The sequence below is a fragment of the Pan paniscus genome, chromosome 4 (genome assembly GCF_029289425.2).
Source record: "Pan paniscus chromosome 4, NHGRI_mPanPan1-v2.0_pri, whole genome shotgun sequence".
Taxonomy (NCBI): Eukaryota; Metazoa; Chordata; class Mammalia; order Primates; family Hominidae; genus Pan; species Pan paniscus.
In genome coordinates, this window is record NC_073253.2 from 85,721,871 (window position 1) to 85,745,587 (window position 23,717).

Consider the following 23,717-nt stretch of genomic DNA (forward strand, 5'->3'; position numbering starts at 1 on the left):
ATTACAGCTTTGACCCCGCCTCCAGTTAGTCCTGTGACAATTTAACATTCTGAGCATTTTTATCTGCCAAAAAAAAAATAATAACAACAGCCCAAAATGATCTTCGTAATTTCTCCTCTAGCTTTAAAACTATAATTGACATATACGTATTTATATGCATATATGTATGTATATGTGTATATAATTTATTTATGGATGGCACTTTAAAAGGAATCTACCTGTAGCCGGAAAAATGCAAAGATGTTAATTACTTTGTGGAGCTATACTGACATCCTTTGGTAAGGTTTGGTTGATTGCAATTTGATGTGGAGATTGATAAATAGCGAGACAGTTAGATGTTTAAGTAGATAGAACAATCCAAATGTATTTACATCTGTCCACACACTCATTTGGGTATGAAACTCGTATTTATGAGAAAAAACAACGTTAAAAAGAAAAAAAGGGAGACTGTGTCAAGTTCAAAGTCTAAATATTTTAATAACACTAATTACATATTTACATTTTTAATAAAATATTTTATCTATAAAGTATTTAAAATGCAAAGATTAGGCAGAGAAGACTGGCTCGCGGACATTCCAAAATGATGAGCGAGGTATGCACTCCTGTGACAATAAGCAACAAGAGAAGGGATTTGGAAAATCAAGCCGAGAAAGTTCCCTGAAAGCAAAAAATAAACATTTAAAATCACAACGAAAAATCACTCTGGTAAGATATCAAATCTGGTTGCAATTTGACTTGGCGCTCTGATAATACTTGGATTTCGGTAGTCTGGTGTAAGGATGGTGCAGGAATATATATTCCAGAAGAACTATCTTTTTTTAAAAAAAATTGCAAGAAGCAGTCCTGTTCCTGAGATTGTATTACGGACACAGGCGGATTAGATTGGGCTGATTACCTTAGCCTTGAAACAGAGAGTCTTTCTGCCCTGGGGGGAGGGGACGCCTTTCAAGCAAAGCCCTCCTCTCGGATGCGCCCTCCCCTCGCATTCACTTGCAAATCGCTGTGTGCTCGCAGAAGCCAGCACTTCCACAGTCTCTAACCTTCCCATGGCGAGTGCTGCAGCTCTATCAGCAGAACCTTTCTCTCTGTGTGAGGAAGAGCTTTTTACCCCCCTTTCCTTTTTTTTTTTTTTTCCTTTCCCCTTAATCAGAAGCACTGAATGAAAGCCAATCAGAGAGAGCTCGCCCCCGTTTTCTTCGGTTCCCTGCTGTCCAGAGTTAAAAGTGATGCCGAGAAAGAGCTTGAGTTAGATTGAAGTAGAATCAGTGATAGAAAATAACAGCCGAAAACAAACAAAAAGGGGACATAGTGACAATTTCTCCTGGGTTATTTTGGCTGGAACCAACTTCCATTATCCAGAAGCTGATAAAAAAGGTAGGAAGATTTCACCTCTTTCTTTTAACTCCGTTAAGGTATTATATATTCCTCCACTTGAGGGGTGGGGGGGAGAGGGAGGAGATAAATGTTTGTTTTTAAGTTGTGTTTAGCAATTATTTCAAAATAATTATCTTTAATACTTAAATAAGCATACAACTCTATATATTTAATTCTAGAAACAACTGCTTCGAATATCTATATAGGCAATGTAAAACTGGATAAATTATATGTTATGCTCAACAGTGGGTCATGATATTAGAGTTTGTGAATTCATTCACTTGGAACAAATGCTAAAAAATATGTTATGAAGTGAATTTGTCATGCCCAGACTTGTTCATTTTTATTTTAAAAATCAGTTCAAGAGATAACATTGTTACTGTGAACTCTAACATCATCTAACATTACTTTGCATTCCATATGAATGGATTCACTCTGCACTTATTCGTAGTCATAGTTCATTGTACGTTCAATATAAAGAGAAATGACAGGCAGAAGACAGATTCCTTGAAACTGTCAATGGTCACTAAGCATCTACATAAATACAATAGATTGACATTCATCAGAAATAGAATAGGCAGAATTCTTATTTTCAATTTTATATCTGAGTCAGAAGTATTGGGGGGGAGAGGTAAAGAGAGGGAGAGTAAATGCATGTAGTCAGCAGTTGCAGCATTTATTGTTTCTGCTGCAATAAAATCCATATTTTATGTGGTGTTAAATTAATGCAGCATATTGCAAGTATAAATGCATGTCCCCAACAAGTAACTATTGATAGCACTGTAACTATGGGCAAAAGCAGTAGTCTGAAATTGTTTTTATGCCACTAAAATAAAAACCTACTGTCTCCTTATTATGAAAAAAGGGGAGTCTACAGGTACAAAGACAAATATTGTTTTAAAACTGACCTATCATCTTTTGCTTTGAAAAAACAGATGTTTCCTATAATTGTGGTCCTTCATTCCTTCATTCCAGTGAAAGCTTCTATTATCCAAAACTGCACATCCATTACTTCTCAGCTCTTTGGAGATACATTATTTTTTCTCGTCTTTTTTTTTTCTTGAAGGATCTGTATTAAAAATAATCTGTCCTTCTGATGTTGACAACTGTTATACTTCAATGCATATGTTAGTAGACTTTCTCCCTCCATACCATCCCCCTCTCTATCTTCCTTTAAAACGTAGCTACAAGAGCTTCTCTGTGGTGAATAACACTTGGCAAGAGTGTGCTCATTTTTTAGGTCTGGTATGGTGAGGATTTTTAATTAGTAGAACTTTCATGAAAACATTATGTCATTGACAGAGCCGTATGTTCATTTTTAGTTAAAAGTGATGAAGAAGAAAGGAAGAGGTTATGTCCTAGAAACATAGGTAAATGCTAAGTCGCATAGATAATCTGCCCCCCGCTCCCCCCAGTGTACTAAATGTGGCACATATGTATTCAATGTGCAATGCATAAGGAAGTAATGGTTTATTTGGGGAGGGATGTGGTGAAGAGACTGGAGAGTGCACAAGTGTAAACAGCGTGGATCTGTGCCTTAGGGACACGTCAGATGCAAACCCATTCTGATGATCAAAATATAAAGAAATGCTTCTTTCACTTTTTTTTTTTTGGCTGTGTTATTAAAGTGTGAGTCAATGTCTGCTTTCATTAAATCAGATACTTCTTGGGTTTCAAATACTTGCTGTGAACAAATTGACTTCTCTGGTGAATGCATACGCCTTCCCTGACTTCAATCAAAGAATAGAATTTCATACACTTAAAGGTTTGGGGAAAAAAAAACAACAAACAAAACCAAAATCTCTGGGAAATGGGAAAAAAGAAGGTAAACTGTATGAGCATCCACCTACATATGCATATGTGTGAAGTCAATGATTAAATTGTTTGGTACCTGATTAATGCTCTAGGTGATGTTCCTTGATGTTTATAGAAACTGTTTATTAATTAGAACAGTGCTATGCAGGTAATCAATTTAATATTTCATTGTTAGATTTTTACCCACACTGGGATTTTCTTTAAAAAAGAAAAAGAGAGGATAAAAAATTGATTTTAATTTAGAGTGATATTTCTGACACATTATTTACAAAGTTAGTGTAATCTGGAAGAGGTATGTTTTTTTTTTCTTGTTGAAAAATAGACTACTTGAAACTGGAAAGGTTAATTCCAAAATATATGAATCTTGCATAAAAAATAGGGTGAATTTCTTGACCTTTACTTAGTTTTTTATATAAGCAAATAACTGAGGCGAAGTATATACTATCTGGGGGATTTCTGTGCTTATGACTGATTTCCTATGTCTCTTAACCTACTTTGCAGCAAGTGATAACACGTCTTACTGGAATATGTCATTTTTATACCAAATCATTCCACTAGGCTGCAGCACAGCAGCAGTATTGGCTCTGATGATGCTGAATCAGCAGCAAAGTGAACCATATTCTTGTTAAGTGTTATTATCAGTAATAGTGTTTCATAGTAAGCAATTAATACAAACCAGTGATGCAAACCCAACTATCTCTAGTGTAGCCCTTGGGTATTACAAGCATTAGCCACATTATATTCTGATTTCTACTATGCAAATTACATTCTAATACTGCTGTCACATTAGAAGTACTTGTAAAATACTGAAATTATAAATAGAAAAACAGTAAAATTATTATGCCAATTATAAGTAATTTTATGCAGATATTTGATCTCTAAATTTCAGGTCTATGTTTGAAAACTCTACTTTCAATTAACCCAACATATTATCTGGAATAGGGTTTCAAAAGAGACAACTTACTAACCATATTGTATTTAACAGTCATGTCTGGAATAGATTGAAGTTAAAAACCAAGTAGCAAGAAAAATTTCCTCATCCTTCTTAAACGTATACTGAGCAATGGTAAAATTGATTAAGCGTTATACTAAGTACAATATATGGTTCATATTATGATATTTTAAGTAGTAAAAAGAAGCATTCTCGGAATGACACTATAGATGCATATTTGAAAAACTGAAAGTTAGCACAGACAAATCTATTTATCTTTTCTTGACACTTACACAGACCAATGAGTTCACAAAAATATATTGTTTTGTCATAATTACAATAATCTGAAATCTACAGAAAAAATACAAGTCCTAAATTTAAAAGAAAATCTACCTTTTTTCTTTCTAGTTGAAACCTTTGGATGATATTCACAGAGCATTCATATAATTTTCTGCATTTACCCCAATAAGCTCAACCTTCAAAATTACAGATTTTTTTTTCATGCATAAGAACAAGAAACAATTTCAAACAATTACCAAGCAATGCCTGTTTTCTAAGATAACAATATCAGCTCTGGGTCGCCCGTGCCCTCTTCTTTTCTGACTGTAGAGCAGTCTCACCTCACTTGACATTTTAGTATGAGCCCTTGAGCCCTTTTACAATCCAGTTGTCCTGTCTTTCTTGAATAGAAGGGCACCTAAAGCGTATAAGGCCATTTTGCTTTTCCCATACCTTCTTGTCATCACTCACTTGAACTAACTGTAGACACATGTGTCAAAAAATAAGACCCATCACATTAAATTTGTAGATTTCTGGGAATGTATTATTCTTAATGAAATATTAACAATGATGAGTTGAAATAATCTGACCTGTTTAAAAATTATTAATACAACTTTTGCTTAACTCTATTATCCATGCACGTTCTCACAAAAAAGTAACTGTTGATTTTTTTAAGAATGGAAGTGCTTTATTTTCATCAGTTTCTTTATATTTTTATCTGATTTCTTTCTTGCAATGTATGTGATGACCTATACACTTTATGACTAAGAGACATTGGTTAAACATTATGGAACTAAAGAAAGGGAAAGCTGCAAATTAAATAAGAAGGAATACAATAAAATCACATTTTACATCATTTTAGGAAATAAAATGTAGCATTCCTTCAAAATAATGCCTGCCTGTGGGAGATTGAAATGCCTTCATATAAAAATGCCTTTCAGTAAAGGGTTTTGTATCCTTAGAGAGTTTGTCAGAAACATTATAAGCACTTTACCAAATCACATGATTTCAATTTTCAACCTTTTTTTTTTCAAGAAAGCAGTCTTGATTCAACATACTCTATATGATGTGATGATATGAATTAAAGTTAAATGACATTTCAAGCTTCAGGACAGAATTAAACAATAGACTATAAGATATAATACAACATTGCTTCACAACAGGAAATTCAGCAATAAATGACATTTCTAAACACTTCAGAGCCCTGCTGATCCCCATAAATTTAGCAGGTCATCTTCTCCCTCTCTCTCTCTTCTACCCCATCTCTCTTTCTGTAAATCTATATCTATTTCCATCTCCCTCTCTTTTTTCCTTTTCTCTCCTTCCTCATTTAAAACAATTACAAAACTCCTTGAATAAATTTCCCATGTGCTTTAAAAAAAATTGCCCTGTTGTAAAGTTATATTTCTGTAAATCTTGTGATTTTTATGGCCAGTATTCTATCATCTGCCACATTATACATTACATTTATTACACTATCCTTTGCATTATAGCACAAAGTATATGACAGTTCAGTTGGCTAGAATCTATTCTTTTAAATGAAAGCAACTCTTTTATAAATTTTATAACACTGAGGCTTCTAAGGAGTTGAAATTGGCACCAGTGTAGTTTACTGCACTAGCAAGCCAAGTGTGGGAATTCAGCATTTATTATTGAAATGACTCCTCCAAATTATCAGAATGTAGAATGTACAGACATGAATTATTATGCTCAATGCATAAGTTATTGATTAGGAATCTTTACTGATTTACTATAAGAGAGGATATTGAAATGGTTTGACAGAGCCCTGATTTTTAAAATAAACATAAATTACATGTTTCTAGAAAGCAACGTTTCATTAGACATGTTGATTCTTCTTTGCTGCAAGAAACAAGTATTACCAGTTTGGAATCTAAAAATGAAATCTGGTATATAATGAGCAAATGTTGTAAAGAACTACCATTGCTTTTGTTTCCAGTTGGAAATTTGGGAAACAGAAACTGTAACAATAATTGAGGTAGGCATAATATGTAACAAAATGAAATAATCAATAAACTGAATATAGTAAATATTCTACCTTGAGTTATACTGGGAATTCTCTCTGTGGTTAATGTAATATGTATAAATACAAGAATTAAAGTTGAAATTCAATATCATTATCTGAATAGATCAAAGGCAGCCCATATATTTGCCCTAGTAATTGGAAAATTTGGAGTAAATTTTGTACATGATATTAATACAAACTTTTAAAATGTAACTGTTTCTCCTTTCGTAAAAATATAGCTCCACTCTCAATAAAATTAAGTCAAATAAACTTCCTTTGAATCCCTTGTAAATTCTGGGACTTCTGAATTAAGGAATATTTTCATAATTACTGAAGCAAACTTCAAATTTAAATGAGGCACCATAATGTTTCCAAATAATTTGTCTTCTAAAGGTAAATTTTAAATTAGTAGGCTTATTTTTTGGTAGATTTGAAAATATTTAAGCTACCTGAGGAATTTTAAGGGTTTTGTGGTTCCATATAAATCTTCAACCTCTAAAGTGTATTTATCAATTATTTTATATAAAATATTTTCCTTAAATAAACCAAAACATCAAAATTTTTATACATCTAACTCAAGTGGTTTAAATCTATTGCTAATAAGATCAAAAACATGAATTACATACCTTCAAAACCAACAGTGTGATATTGATTTGCTTTGGTGATGACCTGAAAAAAAGAAACTATTGTAGTAAAATATATGTCAACTTATTACATCAAATAAGAAGCTGATTATCCAATGATTATCTATTAGCTTAGTCAACTATAATATATTTTCTTTTCTTTTTTGACTTCTTCTTAAAGCATTATAAGTTGGGGGTTAGTCCTGCTCTGTAGTCTTGAACCATATTTTGTCACCAGAATGATTTTTCAACATGTAGTCCCTGAAGAGTGAAAAACAGCAACATGCAGATTTATTCTGCCTGCATTTGGCTGCCTAAATTTGAATATTTCTCCATGAGTAGAAACTTACAGAAAATCTTTATTTATCTACCCCCTCAACCAAGACTTTAGTTATTCCTTTGGAGATGAGTTAAAAAATGAATCCTAAGCACAGACATATACTTAGAGGCACTGTCAGTTTGTCTCTTTTTCCTTTTTTTGTTTTCAACTACTGAGTGAAGAGTGGAGGTTTTCTACAGAATTTCTACACTAAAGAAGTGACTTCCCCCCTTCTTGCTGTATGCAATTAAAAATGATAAATGAGAACTCTACTTTTTCTGAGACTTTCTTGTCTTCTAGCTAACTGTCTTTTAAAATATATACCCTAATTTTCAATAGTTAATACTAGATAGTTCTACATAATATTTTAAAAATTAATTAATAAGCCTTCACTAACTTGGAAATAGGCATAAGTACTTGCTATCGATACTTAAAAAAACGGCAGAAATGAAATACTCCTAAAATCTAAGTTGAGAAAAATATTTTCTTTACTAATTTTTTTCTCCCCTTGGACTTAGATTTGCCATCATATAGAGTATGAAATCTGAAATCCAGCCCAGTGGAGATGAGAAAATAGATGAATGGCAACCATACTCTCGACTTAAGAGCAATGAAGTTAATCACTTTGCTTTATAAGTAGAGGCTAGATCAAGCCTGTTTCTAGGTAGGTCAAAGAAGAAAAAAGTGTGAATGAGGGAGAGCCTTGTGCTTCACTGAAGCAAAATGAAACTTTGCATAGGAGCCACTGTTTTCAGAAACACCCTTAGGGAAATTTGAAATTTTTGATAGTACTTGGGGGCTCAGTACTATGAATTCAAAATTCACAATCATTAAATAACTCTCTTTTGATTTTAGGCTATCATATGTTGCTATTTATTATTATATGTGTTATACTTTTTATTTTGCAGCTTCTATTATTAATTTAACTGGTATCCTGTTATCTATACAATAATTTGCTCAATTATTCTTTAGCTCCTAATTAATTTCACTCATTTTGGGGGAAGTTACTGTGACCCATTCCCTTCTGTCACACCTGGAGATAGAAGGATGAATTTAGTACAAATTTTGTCCTTGAGAAGAGGCAGGTTCTAATCTGAGATATTTATAATTAAATGTAATATAATTTACAATGGAAATATCAGTAGTTGTGTTCTAAATGTTTCCATTTTCATGAAATAGTAGTAGAATTAGATGGTAGAACATCATGGGCAGTCATGTATTCCTCCACCTACCACAGTCTTAAGTTTTCATCTTCCATTAGATATAGTGCTGAAGAAACCCCTCAAAAGCATTTTATTTATTCATCCATTCTTTCATTCCTTCATTTGCCAAGTATTATTTAAGTGCCTACCATAAGCCAGACACTGTGCAAGCATCCAGAAAGACAAACTTGGGAAGACAGGGAAAGAGGGAGAAAGAAACAAAAGTCTCTGCTACTGTGAGCCATTGTATGAATAATCACATGACTTGTTATATTCCAGCTTTGATAAATACAAGAAAGATAAGTACTAGGTGCTTTTAAAGTGACTAATATAAGGATCTCACTTATCTATATTTTTAAAGCTGCATTGTTGCATTTATAGCCATACCATATCATTAAAGAAAATATCAGAGTTAGCAGTTTGGTTCAAGATAACATTTTTGTGTAGCCTAAGATTTCTTTAGTCAACCCCTGAGAATGGATTTTGAATTGGTGCTTCCGTTAGGAGCAGCCTTTTGGTTGGTGATCCGTGGTGCACTTCAAATGTGCAACAGCTAGTTATCATCTTGCAGACACAGGGGACTATGTGGGATAAAGCAAGGGCCCAAAGTTGAGACTAATATACCCATCCCCATCAAGAAACCTACAGGAAAATTATGTATCAGGAGGCCAAATGTATCCCAAATTTCTATTGCTAATTTTTTTGTTTTCTTTCTTTTTTTAACTTTTATTTTAGGTTCAGGGGTACATGTGCAGGTTTGTTATATAGGTATATTGTGTGTTATGGGAGTTTGGTATACAGAAAATTTTTATGAACAGGAGCTTCCTTACTCCTAAAGTAATGAAAATAAGCACTTCATAGAAGCCACTGTGTTTAAAATTTGGTCACTCTGTGAAAAAGACTCTTCTATATAATAGTCTGTTTTTGTGAGGACACCAGAGGAAGGTCATGTTTAATAGGAGACTACACAGTGATTAGCCTACATTCTAGAAGCACTGAGATTTCCTTTCTTAGAAAATACAATCACCCTAACGTAAGTGCTCTCACAAGGTCCTTTGACAGATAAAAGCATGGATCGTGGCACCAGACTGTCTGGATTTAAATCCTAGCTGTGCCACTTACCATATGTTTCATATTTAATGTCACTGGTAGTTTTTTCTATCTGTAAAATGGGGTTAATAATTATACTTACATCATAGGACAATTGTCATGATTAAAATAAGCAATTACTATAGTGTCTAACAACAATGCCTAATACACAATAGGTGTTCTAGTGCTATTACTGTCATTGGTATTATTATTAGATGTTAATTCATGTGACCTATGCGTAATGAATATTGAGTGTGTTGTATTTTTACCACAGCACTTAATATCATTAGGGCTACAACTTTAAAATATTTAAATATTTTAACTTGTATTATGTAATAATTTTGTACTTGAAGTGAGAAATTCTTGGTGTTTTAAGTCTAATTCTCTTACTAATTCTACGGACAATGTAATAAATTCTTCATTCTGAATTTTATTTTTGGAAAAATGGGAGTTTGAACCATAACATTTCCAGGCACACAGTTGACTTATCTATTATTATAATTGGAAAGGGCTCATAAGTCTATGATTGTAATTGGAAAGGGCTCAATATAAAACTTTTATAAATATATTCATTCTCTAATGATTGTGAAAATGTCAGTTGCATAAAGACTTGAATGTAACCTGAAAACTTAAATTGCATTCTCAGAGAGGCATTGCATGAACTAGGGAATTGATGGATACGAATTTTGAAAATGATAGGAAAGACTCGAGAGGAGGAAAAAAGCATAAGAAAGAGTGAGACTAACTGTTGTGAGGTCCATGAGCCACATAAACTCACTCAGGTGAAACATGAGCCATTTCTGAATACACTGCAGTAATGTTTCCTTTCACAGATTCTCCTTCTTGAGGTCAGAGTAATGAGAATTAGAAAAAGAGTGATGAACAGAGGCAGTGCATTACAGAAATTATTCCATTAAAGTTTTGATACCTATAAATCTCAAGAATAATTCTGCAGTGTATATTACAAGCTGAAAGGTCAGTGGACTACCGATTACCTAGACGAGGTCCCTGAAACTGTCTGATGAAGACATAGAACCTGCTGCAAAATGTGAACAATTTAACAGGTTTTATTTAGATCATTCATTCTTTTCATTCTTCACATTCAAGGTGATACGAAGATCAATTTGAAACCACTGTTTCTGTTTTTTTTTTTCCTTTTTGGCTCTATTTATATGTTAATTTAAAAAGCATCTGGAATGGTTTCTACGGATTACATAAACACATGAAAACATACACTGAGGTCATAAAATATACATTTATATGGGTTCATAAATATGTTTTTAAAAGCTTTATTTTAAAAATCCAGAATTATATCACAGTTTTTTTCTTTCAGTTTTATTTATAGCTCAGGGATAATTAATATATTATTTATATACATTCACATACTGGTAGGGCATACTTAGCACTTCATCTTGTCCAATAACTTGTAAAGATGAGGTAAGCTATAATAGAGACTCCTAAACCTAGCTGAAAGTTATACTTTGGTGAGCATAGTAAAGATAATGCTCGTATTTGCCATAGCTATATATTTACATTTATTATCTCTTTAATCATGTATTATCTGCTTAATCAGAGTCACAGTTACCTTTTTCTTATCATCTTGATTAAATGCTGTGGCCATTTTATAGGATTCTTTTTTTTCACAACTTCACTATAATATTTGGCAAAATAATTTAACCTCATGGCTTATTCATCAGGATGGCTAATTTAAAATATTCTATTAATATTACACACATTTTACATTTAGTATAATTGATCATCTAAATGTATATATACTTTTAGAATTGGACTTTACAAAGGCTAAAAACTTTGACATACTTTCTCTTTAATTTTCACATTCTTTAATCATACTAGAGAAAAAGTTTAACTTGCATCTATTTTGCTTTCATTTAGTTGGAAGTAAAGTGAGAATAACATTGTGCAAAATTAGAGGAGAAATTAATTTTTAAAGCCCAAGAAATGGTTATTGAATAATTAATTATGCAGGCTACTGAAATAATCATTTCTTTTCAAAATCCTTCAAATTCTTTAAAGGTTTTCAGCCATTTGATGTGTTTTTTTGAATGTCTGAAGTTTAAAACAATATAAATTAGGCTTCACAACGTGATCAGAGGGTTGAGATGGATTTATGTTTTTGAAGTATTGACCCATTTATAGGGTAAATTGCTGCTAATATTTCTGGTAAAATTCTATTCACTTGTCCAGAGGGAAAATAACATATTTCGGTGTTGAGAGCCACCTTGTGGTCATGTTGAGAATTATTGTTCTATAGTACACAATGTTTTCTGGCTTTAGACGTTTTTCCAAGTGAACATTGCACTTGGAAGCATTGAAACCGATGTGAATTTACATTAAGGGTTATAAGATGACATTGAAAATGAATCATTTTTAAATGAATGCCATTTAATGTTTACATATTGACATGAATTATAGCAAATGTTTTACAAAATCTGCATGAAATCTTTTAAACAATATTTTTGAGGCAAGATATCATTTTTAAACTAAAATGTATTACTTTGCAGTTACAAGTAAGCTCTAATGACTCATACATTTAACCTTCTCAAGGAAAAATTCCTTTCAGAATCCTCTGGTGTTCCACACAAAGAAACCAGGGGCTGAATTATTGTTATTTTTGCATTTTGTAAAACTTAAATGTAAATATGCTGCCTACAAGAAAAGCAGAGAACTAATACCAGCAAACTCTGGTCATTGAATGCATTTTTCAGTGGGTTCATTGGAAGTTCAAAGAGACAAATTTGTTTACTTTTTTTATACATTCTAAAACAATTCATTTTTACTTTGTGTAACATACGTATTCACCAAATATCAAGCCTCTTTGACTGGGTTTTTTATAAAGTAGTAATATACTTGCAGAAGAGGAAGACCTATAATTACTGCTTGTAATTTTACTAGTATGTACCTATACTTAAAAAGAAAATAATACAATTATTTTCTAGAAAATGAAAATAAGCATTGACCTAGGTATTTAAGTCAAGAATAGTCATTGATTGCTTATGTGGTCTTACTCCTCGTTATTTTCTTTACTTTATTATCTGAAGGTAAACATGAATAAATTTGATCAAAATAAATTGTCTTTGTATATAGCTCATAGGAATATATAAGCACAAAATTTTTCCCTACTTTATTTCTATATGTATAACTATATCTGTAGTGGTATCTATTTATCAATCGATCTGGATACATTTATGTTACATCCTAAAGTATCAACATTGTCCTCCTCATCATCATTATCATCATCATCATCATCATCAAAACCTGAGTAAAACTTCAGTTGTGATGTTGGACATGGAATAGCTTAATCACAATTACAGGATACCATGTGAATAGGTTCTGTATCACCCATCTTTGGGGCACTGGGATGATTTGATTTAATTAACAGAATAGTCCTAAATAGGAACTAAAGACAAATTTATAAAATTGCATACAAATCTTATAATAATGATCTCTATGTTATGTGTTAAAGCTATGAGTTGTCCATTGCTATTAGGCAAATTATTTTCTCTATTTTGAATCTGCCATACTGCCCTTTAATATAGAACAAGTGGTCAGAGCATGCCATTTCTCATGCACAGCCCAATAGTCTGACTGAAAACAAAGATTACTTTGCTTCCCATTAAACCATGCTCCTTCTGTCAACAAAAGTGCTTCTATTCTGAGAGATATTACTATTGATTTGCTTTTATTCTCAAAAGACTGATGGAGTTTTTTTCTCAGCAGTGCTGCACACTAGGTATTATTTCAAATGAATATATAAAGCATTTATTTCAACTTCAAAGGGGAAACAGAAATTGAAATGGTGTATATAAGAGTATAGAAATGTTTAAAATTTGCATGCAACCTTTTGATGATGTCATAGTCATATTTAGTGCTGTATTTTAGGGCAAAGGTTTTTTGCAGAATAAACAGTAAATGGATCATAAATATAGAAAGAAGCATATGAAAGCACCTCCCAAAGTAAGTAAAAACCAAGAAACAACCCAAAATAATTTTAGCTAGAAATATCTACTTCCTTCTCAATTTTTGTCTAAAATATAGCAAACCTGTTTATACAAGATAATTATCCTCAAGTGATAAGGGAGATTTTCATAGTCAACCTTCACCCTGGGACCATTTTTGATCTGCTTTTCATTTTCCACTAACTTAAGGCAAAAAATGTATTTTCTGTAAATTTCAACTTTTTTCCTCTCAAATAGAATTATTTGACAAATGATTTTAATTCTATCTGTATTTAAAAAATGATCCTTTCCTTTTGATTCCAACTCCACACTAAAGAAGAGGTTCAAATTACATCTTTCCTTCACAAGTCAACAACATTTTAGAGTTTTAATATATGTATTATAAAGTGTGCTAGGAACTTGAGAAATGGATGTAGATGAGATTTTTTTGTCCCCTTTCTCAATGAAATGGAAATATAGTAGGAGAGAGCCACGTTTAAAAGTAAGTACATTGTCAATTATTTAGTGTTCTGCTTGCGATATGATTGGAGTTTCAGGAAAATGTGGATGAGGGAACATGGTCTTTTACTCACAGGAAGCTGAAGAGGGACTTGAAAGGTGAGTACTCTTTCACTGGGTATTAAAAGATGAAGCTGATGAACCAGGAGGCATGGCTGTCTGCAAATCCAAAGACCTGGCTGAGCTGATCTGCATGCCTGTATCTCTTCCCTCTCCAATTCTTCCTGAAATATATTTTTCTTAATTGATTTTTTCCCCACAATTATCCATTCAGTAATATGTACTGATTTTTCATTATAAAGAAGGCAACATGTTAGGCAATAAGATATGATAAAAAATAAGCCATATTCAGACCTCCTGCCCTCAAATGACTTCTGGTGTTTTCCAGAGGTCAGAAATTACAATATACTGTGAAAATTTCACAGAAAAGTAACATACAGGATATTATAAGAATTAAAGTTGATGACATACAGTGTTAGCTTTCCTTCAGGGATGAGATTAACCTAAGTCCTTAAGGCAGTGACACTTTGTGTTACTCACTAGCTCAGTATTTACCCTTGGTACAATCCCATTTCCAGAGGCAGTACTGCATAGTGGTAAATTGCTCTCACTGCAGACTTGAGGCAGATCTACTAAGAGTTTTACCACTTCCACCAAGGAAGGAGTTTGAAAATTTGGCCAAAGTATTCAATCTAGCTACACCTCAGTTCCCTTGTCTAGAAGATGCAACAATAATGTTGCTGCCTCCTAACTTTGCTGAAAGGATTAAATGAAACTTACAAAGCACTTGGCAGAGTATTTTTTTTTGCAATTACAAATGCCTATTAAATATTATCAGCATGTATTACTGCTTACTAGGTAATAGTCAATTTTTTTAATCTGTTCTAATACTTTCTTCATTGTAGCTTCTCTGCCTCTCTTGTAATTTGCCTCATGATATTGACAAATAGACCAGTTTTTATTTCTAGGAGTTCTGTTTATTTTATTATTATTATTTTAATCTCTCTCATTTTGTTTCTATTGATCAGTCTGCCCTCAGGTTCTGGCTGCTAAAACTCACACTTGAGTTTTCAAATGTTTCTTTTTCCTTAAGATATTCTTGATATTCTTTTCTTTTCTTTTAAGATGATCTCTTTTTGTCACCAGGGCTGGAGTGCTGTGGCGCAATCTCGGATCACTGCAGCTTCCGCCTCCTGGGTTCAAGCAATTCTCATGCCTCAGCCTCTCACGTAGCTGGGATTACAGGCAGAAGCTACCATGCCAGGCTAATTTTTTCTATCTTTAGTAGAGATGGGGTTCCACCATGTTGGCCAGGCTGGTCTCAAACTCCTGGCCTCAAGTGATCTGCCGGCCTCAGCTGGGATTACAAAGTGCTGGGATTACAGGAGTGAGCCCCTGTGTGTGGCCTCCTTAAAATATTCCCTGAGTTCTCCAGCCACTAGGGCTCTCTGGCTTTGGAAAACTCATCACTCTTAATTTATACCTCTCTTTACTGTCGATCATCATCTGCTCTGAGTTGTTTTTTGCATGCCTTATTCCTTTTGCATATTTTTACTTTCTTAAAACCAAGATCATTCTGATTTTTATTTACATCCCCAACTCACAGCCTAGTATCTCCCACATAGTAGCAAATGTTCAGTGAGGAAACTCATGCACCATATAAGTAGAACATATATTATGGTTTGCATTTTACAGACAGGTATACTAACATTGAGTAACTGAAAGATTAAATGACTCATGAGAGACACAAAAGGTGTTTTTCTTTCCACTGGAAAATATTCTATATTAGTCCATTCTCACACTGCTATAAAGAACTGCTCATGACTGGGTAATTTATAAAGAAAAGAGATTTAATTGACTCATAGTTCTGCATGGCTGGGAAGGCCTCAGGAATCTTACAATCACGGCAGAAGAGGAAGTAGGCATGTCTTACATGGCAGCAGGCAAGAGAGCCTGTGAAGGAACGAAGAGGGAAGAGCCCCTTATAAAACCATCAGATCTCTTGAGACTCATGCACTATCATGAGAACAACATGGGGAAACTGCCCCCATGATCCAGTCACCTCCCACCAGGCCCCTTCCTCAACACCTGGGGATTACAATTTGAGATAAGATTTGGGTGGGAACACAAAGCCAAACTCTATCACTTCCTTCTTTAAGCTAAAGCAATTATCTTTTTAAGAGGAGAAACTTTAAAGCAGTTTTTTTCTTCACCTGATGAGTTTGCTTTTTATTTATTTCTTTGTTATCCTTTTCACTTAATATGTACAACTGGCCTCACCCTAAGACCTATTGAATCAGAATTTTTGAAGTTATGGTATGGTGAAATATATTTTAAAATTCTTGCTGGGTGGTTTGGGTAGATTCATAATTGTAACTAGAAAATATTGAGATGTTCATAATTGTAACTAGAAAATACTGAGATGTTTTTATATCCAAGCTCATAAACTGAATCTAAAATCAGTTCTAAAAGAGAAAGTTTTCTAAATACATTGAAAATGACAAGTATTTATTCCTTAAAGTAGGCTTATTGTAGAGGATATTACTCATTTTGAGAAATACAAATTATTTGATTTTTGTTAAATTGATTCTTGCTTTATAGCCATTTATTGTTTTAAACACATATTCTCTACAGAACTTTGCCTCAATGAGATGAATATAGTAGAAAAACTAAGAGACATATCTTTGAGAAATAAAATAATGCATGGAAGTACTTGGTGGCATATAATTAAGCACTATAAGAAACAAATAAAGTACTAGGATCATCAGTATAAGTAAGAAAACTGAAGTAATGGAGGTCATGGAATTTTTACTTGACCTTGGCTTGGAAAACACATAGAATGTGTGTGTGTATGTGTGTGTGTGTGTGTGTATGTGTGTCAAGGTGGGGAGCGGGGTAGGGGGGCGGCAAGTGTTCTAGAATTTGTATTTCTGTGAGCAAAGGCAGGAATGAATATGGAAGTTTAATTGGTTACTGAGACACCAACCTGGGTTTATACTGAGAAAATACATTTGTGAAGAAACTTGAATACAAGCTTAAAGGGTTCAGACATAATGAAAAAGTTTATAAAAGAGGTATTATTTAAAAATTTCACTTAAAAGAAGTTCAAAGAGACAAATAGGGTAAAAAAGTATCAACCTCTGTTCTTGTCATTTTATATGCATGGCTGTTGGTGTTAATATACACCCAAATACTTTCAAAGTCAACCAGAAGCTTTTCTTTCAGATAAGCCAACCTGAGGGGTGGCAATGGAATTAAACTGTTCTCCACTCCTAGCATTTTTCTCATATGTGCTCACAAATTCATATGTATATTGAATTACCACTTGGTGTCTGCAGTTTGTCTCCACTACATTTCCAGTAAAGATAGCTTTAAAATGTCTTTAATATGTTTAAAATATCATGGTTTTGGGTTGATTGCTGTATAGCATCTTCTCCCACTGATGGAAGTCTAATTGTCTCTAGTCTATGCTGTTGGTGTTCTGGTGTTTTGTAGCCGCTAAAACTACTGATGTTCACACTGATGAGTCTTTGATGTGCAAGATAGTTTTGTTTAAATCATACCTCAGTTCAGGCTCATCTGTGTAACCAGGGGAGGCAGTATTTATTTCAAACTCTGTGGTTTTTATTTCCCCTGGGAAAACAATTTGCTCTTAATCTTGTAGCTGGTCATCAGCAAAATATGATGTAGAGCTTACACTTAAAATTCCCATTCCTGTGTTATTACCACGATGCCATAAGAGTAGTCAAAGTTTTCCTCACTATAAAATAAAAACTTGGACAATATCAACTTCATGAGTTTATTTTTTTCTAATTAACTGAGATAATACATATACTATATTAGTGTGTGTGTGGCGTGCATGTGTGCTGTGCAGTACATACTGTTCGTATATGTAAAGCTATCGTTGTGCTTTCACTAATACTGATTATATGTAGATGTTTTTTCTGCTATTAAAATGTGTTAAAGCAAATAAATAAAGGATAGCTATTATTTATGGAGCACTTTCTACATACTAGACAATGTACAGAGTGATTTGCCTCTAGTATTCCCTTTCATCATCATGTTAAAGGAGGCAGGTGATATTATCACCTCCATTTTACAAACGAGGGACCTGAGGCTCAAAGAAGTTTAGATGACTTTCACAAATCACAAAGCTAGTAAAGAAGAGAGCCAGAATGAAACTCTTATAATATGGTCCCTGCTCCTCCATTCTTAACCGCTATTGCATGTTTAAATATACATGCATGTATTCCTGAGAGGAAAAAATATGTGATCTATTATTTCACTCTATATTTTTCTTTTTATAAAATTTATATTTATTGGTGACTTATTTTTTTCCTTTTCAATGAGAGAAAATTGCCCTAAAATTAAGTAGGATTTAAGCATTTAAGAGTACACCAAATATGTCATATTTTAAACACTGTTTTATTTTATTAATATGTAAAATCGAGTTGTCGAAATGTATTCACAGTAGTGAGAAGATTAGTATTATGTGTAAGAAAATGTCACTAAAACTAACTTAAAAGTAGCCATAAATTCCTCAGTGAACTTCATGTCATCCTTTTAGCATTATATAATAGTTTACTTTTTAAAATGTTACTAGTAGGGCAAATAAGGCATATGGTGATATTACTTAATGTGCATAGAATATTTTTAATTATATACAGGAAAATGGTCACAATGGTTGCTTCTGGGTAGAAGGGTAAGGGATTTGCATGTCTGCATCTAGAGGATTGTTTTTCACTGTACTTAATTTTTTTAGAAATTGTTTTTATGAGTATGGATTAATTTTTCAATAAAATTATATATATACACATATATACACATATATACACTTATATATACACTTATATATACACTTATATATATACACTTATATATATGTACTTATACACACACACACACACACACACATATATATATATATAGGTTTTTGAGACAGAGTCTTGCTCTGTTGCCCAGGCTGGAGTGCAGTGGCATGTTCTCCGCTCACTGCAACCTCTGCTTCCCAGATTTAAGTGATTCATGCCTCAGCCTCCCGAGTAGCTGGGATTACAGGTGTATGCCAGTACACCCAGCTAGATCATATTTTTTAATAAAAATTTACTATTAGAAATCTACATCAAAGTTATGATATAAAATAGTGTTTCTCAAACCTGATTCAAGTTGTATGACTTTGGAAAACTTTCATGTGATACTATGAATGTGTTTAATATAATCATGCTTAACGTGGGTAACTCTTCTATCAAATTACTTTCATGTTTTAGGACCTGCTTTTCCATCGTGATTATTGTCCCTTTCATGCCTCCTTGAGGCCTCTGAAAAAGGAACAGATAAAGACATACTATATATTTTATCAGTTTTTGCCAAATAAGCTTCAAATTATGTAATGGTGAATTATGAGAATTATGTAAAAATTTTCCCATATAGAGAAAAAATGAATCAAGAGTTTACTTCAAGCCTACCAATGTCTAAAACTCTCTCTGTTAGCTCCCAGTGCCTATTCACATAGTCGTCAACCACATTGTTTTGGGAACCAAAAGAATCTGATCCATGAAATTAACATGAATTTGAATGGCCATTGGTTTTGTGATTTGTGTTTGCAGTTATTTTTATTTTTTGCGTTGACTTTGTAAGTATTATAAGCACAAATGTTTATATGATAAGGTTTTAGGCTTAATTTACATGTGTTCCAGCAACATTATTCTACAATTAATTCATATTAATGTAGCAGTAGGAATCATGATAAGAGAACATGATTCAATGTAAGAGCCCAAGATAAATAAATTCTCTCTTAAAGGATAGTAAAATTTTTTCAGATCATGATTACTATATGAGAGTAATATATAATGAAAGTATTTTATTCTGCAACAAAGATTAATACTTAAAAATGTAATGAATTTTGTGATGTAGGAGAACTTTATAAATCCCTGATACCAAGAGCCTAAGATGCTTCAAAATGATGCCATGTACCAAAACCTAAAACCATGTACCAAAATCTAAACTGTACACCTAGAAGGGAAATAGCCTTTGGTACATTTTCATGTTTGTGAATTGTGAATATATATATACACATATATATTCATATATATGAATATATATGAATATATATATATACAGATAGATAAATAGATTGATCTCAGTCAGATCTCGCATCTAAATTTAAAGACGTAATACACACACTTGAGAAAAATGTGTGTTCAGAGAGAGTTTATTAAATCTAATCACATTGCTATAATGGTCATTTGGAAATTTCACCTTGGCCTTATGTGTAGAGTATTGCTCCACATCTACTCTTGCTATTTAGTTCATATTACTAAGACACCTGGTTTTTTAATATCAGTGCAACAATGTTCAAACTCAGGCACTTCCAATATAACTAAAGAGCAAGGAGAGTTCTGTACTTTGACAAAGATAAAAGTGGTAGTAACAGTATATTGGGCCAATTCCCTTTAATAGTCTGGAATTGATTTATTGCATGTTTTTTATCTAAACCTTTTATGAACCTATTATATTTTCAGCCTGTGTTACTTCCATGAGCACTCTACCTAATAAATAAAGTAGTATGGCACTTCCCATTATTTTCCTATATTTATCTCTTTTAAACTTCAAAGGGTGCCCTAAGACCTAGTATAATTGAAGTTTGTGGATAGCTTGGCTTCTACACTCTTCACCTTCTTCATGATTTAATAGATGTCAGAGTTTCCAGATTGAAGATGCTAATATTTAAGGTCTTCCTTTACAAAGCTGCTTCTTTTCTTTAATGATAGTTTAGTTGTCTTCCTGTTAGCATTTTCCAGCTCTATTGTATTTCTTTGAGGTAATACAGTTCTTTGTGTGAGAACATGCAGGCACATGGTTGATAGAAGCTAATGATAGAAAGAATGAGCATTTCAGCATATGGATTCCAGACTTGCCTTTTTCACCAATCAAGGGACCTTCAATATATGCCTTACTACCTCTTGATTTTAGTTTGCTTTCATCAAACATTGGCACTTAGAAGAATTGGTTCTAAATTCCATTCTGAACCTGGAATCTCAGAAATGAAACTACAAAATTACTTTAAGAAATACTTTAGGGGTGGTTAATGAGACAAGAAACAAAATGAAGTCATTTAGACTTTAGCCATGCAATTTCATATTCTGACACGGAAACTTTCTAGGACCTAGAGATCACCATACCCAGTGTGTCACCTCATCATTAGTCTCTTTACATGTCTCAGAGGGAATTAAATTTTCCTATCTCTTAGTACATGTTGTTTACCCATAATTTGTAGAATTAACAGGAATATTTGATAATTATTATCTGATTTATTTAAATATTGTTTGAGGCAGTGAGGAAAAATCCATATATAAAATAGATGAAAATCTATGACCTCATAGAGTTTACTTTCAAGGGTGGCATCAGACAATACAATGTGAATAACAAAAACATTTCATATGGCTTATTTGTAATAAGTGCTATGGAGGAAACAGTGCAGAGAAGAGGAGTGTTATTGGTTTATAAGTTGTTTCTTCTCACCACAGGACACCGCTCCTTGATGACAGAGTCTTTTTCTCTACTAGACCTCAGAGTACGTACTGAGCTCTCAGAAAACAAAACAAGCAAAAAACAGTTGCTGTGTGGGTATCTGGCTATGTCCTGTGTTTCCTTCAACCTGCTGTTATACTTTGATAGTATAGAAATGTTACAGGAATGTATTTCTTAGGGAAAAAAGAGAGAGAGAACTTTCATTTCTCACTAGATAAGGTACAGTTCAGAAAACAAAAAAGTTTTGAGTGATACATTTTTCATTTTCATCACTGGTATAGTTGACAGTTATGTGAAAAAAAGAGACACATGCTGCGAGGCAAATCCCTAAAAACACATATGCTGTTATTTAAAAACAGCTCACCCTGCAATTGCATTTGGAATTCAGCACTGCCTTCTACTTGCTTTGTTTCTGATAGCATTCCTTTTCTGCAAGGTAAGAGATATTCAGACCTCTGTGTTGCTTCAATTCATAAATATTTTTGTTCACATGATGTTTAAATGCCATTTGAAAAACTCCTGCTGGACCTGAAAATCTCTCTTTGGGGATGTTCTTATTTCTCTACTGCTAATATTGCATCATTTTCCAATTACATATGTTTGAGGTGATTGAAAAGAGAGAATTTCTCTGATTGTTTAAATTATTTCTGATTTGAAAGAAATAGTCCACTTTAAGAATGCACATTACAATGACAGTTCTCTTTTAAAATTTGTTATGCGATTTACACATTTTGGCCTGGCGCTGTACATTTGTTCTGTGGTATATTGTTATTACCCTTTTTCCTCATTGCATGTCATATTTTATATGCAATCATCAGACACTTTCATGCTCAAATGGTCGTTAGCATTGTGCTCTCCAGCTGTTCAAGACTGTTAAATAAAACTAGTACCCCCACCAGGAGCGTGCCTGACTAGCTTCCCTGCATCTGCAGGACTGCTGGCTTGGAATTGGCTGCAGAATGAGTGCTGTGAGGCTGCTCTGATCCAGTAGCTCTAGTTCCCAGTCATATCTTCTTCCTGCATGACACAAAGGAAAGGTGAAATAATTCTCATTTCTGGCAGAGGCATAGCATTTTCTCCCTTTTCCCTACAATTGGCATTATAAGAACTACACTTTTTGAAGCCGTCTCACAGTTTTATGTGCCCTAGAAAGTGTTACCACTGAGGTCAAGTATGCTAGTCACATCACGTTATGTGGTCTCAGAATCCTCTTGAAAATAAAAGGATTAAATTAAATAATTTCTAACTTTTTTAAAATTTACAAAACAGAATGATACTAAGTGAAGATTTTATTTTTAAAAATATGAGAGTAAAATATAAACCTGACATTAGAGGGTTGTTTCCCCTAACTACCTATACTTTTATTTCTTTGTGATTAAAATACATGAAGTAATGCCTGCTGTCTCTTGAATATTGAGAGCCTCCCTGCTACCACCACCAATAAATACCGCATCTGTCCTAGGATTTTGTTAAGTCCTGGGGACCTGAAGAGGAGTTAGAGTCTGTATTCAAAAGTTTATATTAGCAGATTTTAACTGCCTCATGATTATCACTGTCAAAACTGGCTGGGCTTTAGAATGGTAATCCATTCTCTAATCAGAACACTAGAGTGATCTGAATAAGGTAATCTGAACTACAAATTTTCATCCATGCTAATGCATTCCAAATTCTGCAGCCTGCTAAAACTGATCCTTCAATATCAACAGAGCTAATGAATTTGCTGTGGCTAGCCAGGAAAATGTCCCTTCTTCCCCCAGGCCCTTTCTTCTCCCTCCTTGCCAATTCTCACAGCCAAATTGCGATCAGATATATTCTTGATTTATCATGCATACTCTTTCCCATAACATTTAGAAGCTGAAAAATTTTGTCAACAATCATTCGCACATCAGATTAATATGTTTTGTCAAAGGTCAGCTGTGACTTGTGAGTTTGAGTTTGTGCTGACATTTTCTGAAGTCTTCATTCTAACTGAATTGAGTAGCCTTCAAGCAGGTCTGCTTGTTTCTGTGCTTGCTGCACCTCAATCTCTCTCAACCCAAGTAAATGAGATCGTGTTA

The 23,717-nt window shown here is 33.4% G+C and overlaps 1 protein-coding gene across 2 annotated transcripts in view; it reads left to right on the forward strand.

Moving 5' to 3' along the window:
* The first annotated feature begins 919 nt into the window (after positions 1-919).
* CDH10 (cadherin 10) overlaps positions 920-23,717 on the forward strand; it is a 159,404-nt gene continuing 136,606 nt past the window's right edge. For both annotated transcript variants that reach the window (XM_003809057.5, XM_008961191.5), the window contains exon 1: positions 920-1,374. The gene's annotated coding sequence lies outside the window, so the exon portion shown is untranslated. The remainder of the gene's footprint in view (positions 1,375-23,717) is intronic.